Below are 1,815 nucleotides of genomic sequence, written 5' to 3'. Positions count from 1 at the left end.
CTGTTGGCAAAATCCATAGCGTTTTTTTGCCGTAGTTTTCAATTTGTCATTTTTACAAACACATCATAAATTTATTGTTATTGATATTAGCTTTGGTGTGCCACCCCTGATTTTTCAGTGCCCCCCACCACCCACATGGTCCCCCCATGAAAAAAATTTCTGCAGGCGCCACTGGCGTTGCTGCCACCAGGATTTGCACTTTTATTACCTCTCCGTCACGCTGAAGCACTTTAAACCACTGAGAGGAGCAGAATTGTTTTGCATGAATCACTGGTGAATATCAGAGCATTTTTAAAGCCTTTTCCTGGGAGAGAACAGGTGCTGGAGGGGCTTGAACTTTGCATGGAAATAAAATCATATAAACTCCAGAGTTACAACTCAAGCTAAGGATATTTTACTGTTGTTGTTTTTTTGTTTAGAATTACATTTTTCATGGTTTCACCAAATGAATAAAAACCTTTTAGTTAACTTTAAAATAGAAATAAATGGCATAAAAATAACAAAAGCCTTGAAAAAAATGCACATATATCTGGTGAAATGTGTTTGTGACAGAACATTGTCAATAAAAAAAGCACTGTGACATTTTATTTTGACATCTACTCTGCAAAGATTGTCCATCTACACAAGTCTTAATCTTAGCCCAAAAGTATTTTCTTGTTTTGAGACTGATACACTGAACTGCGATTATTAATCTTAACCTGGAATTTCATCGTCTTCATTCTCCTCTCGCCCTGGACAAGAAGAGAATTATTTTTGTGATTTGTATTTTTTATTCTATTATGTATAGAATTTATTTAGTTTTTGATGAAATGAAAAAATCTTAAATAACACTTCTGACTGTAGTCATAAACCCCTCTATCAGACTGGACTGATCTGGGATCTGGAGGGGGCGGAGCATAAAGAGACAGCTTCAAAACGAGTTGATTTGAGACGTGCCTCGGAAAAGGGGCGGGGCTTGTGGAGCATTGCAGTTCCACTTTGTATAGACCCCCAGCTGAAGGATTTAAATGTGAAAAGAYGGATTTAAAAGCATGTCTTCTTTAACTTATTTTTAGATGCTAAGTTTTTTTTTGCAGTGTCGAGTTGTTTCCCCAGCAATCAAACTCTGAATTTAAAAATATTGACACAAACTGTGGGTGACAAATCTTTTAAATTGAACAGCAGGGCTGAGAGCCACGTTATATTGAATTTTTTGAAACGTTCCCATTGGCAAACCACAAAACCAAAATGCTGACATTTAATTATGTGAAGCAGAAAAAGCTCAAACAAAATGTCTCGATTCATTTGGAAAATTAATGTGCTTTGTTCCCCAGAGTTTCTCTTTTAATGAGCCTGAATACTTTGCTCATCTCAGTATAAATCCAATCATGCTTTTCTGTCACTTTGTTGTGCAGATATAAAGCTCACCCTTTGCTCCTTTACACCGTCCTCAAATTAGCTCTCAAAGGCACCAAAACTATTGGACAGAAACAAAAACCCAGGGCACACAAGTTGTCATTTCTAATCAGTGACATAAATCTTGACCTCATTAAGAACTCTGTCATTTTAAAACAACAGAGCAGGAGCCTCAGCTTCTCTCAAGGCTTCATGTCAGACTTGGAGGTATTGTGTATTTTCCAGACACATAGTTCAATTCTATAACATGATCAATGCTCTGCTACCTTCAGTTGTTATAAAATGCTATATATACTACATCTAAAATAAAGAGGTGCAACAATACATGTACCCGTATCGAACAGTGCTTTAGGTTCAATACACACTTGTATGGAACAATACAGATTTTTAAAATTTACTTTACCAACTTGTCTTCTGAAG

The sequence above is a fragment of the Austrofundulus limnaeus genome, unplaced genomic scaffold (genome assembly GCF_001266775.1).
Source record: "Austrofundulus limnaeus strain Quisiro unplaced genomic scaffold, Austrofundulus_limnaeus-1.0 Scaffold129, whole genome shotgun sequence".
Lineage (NCBI taxonomy): Eukaryota > Metazoa > Chordata > Actinopteri > Cyprinodontiformes > Rivulidae > Austrofundulus > Austrofundulus limnaeus.
The sequence above is the reverse complement of the archived record's forward strand: the minus strand, read 5'-3'. Positions refer to the sequence as shown.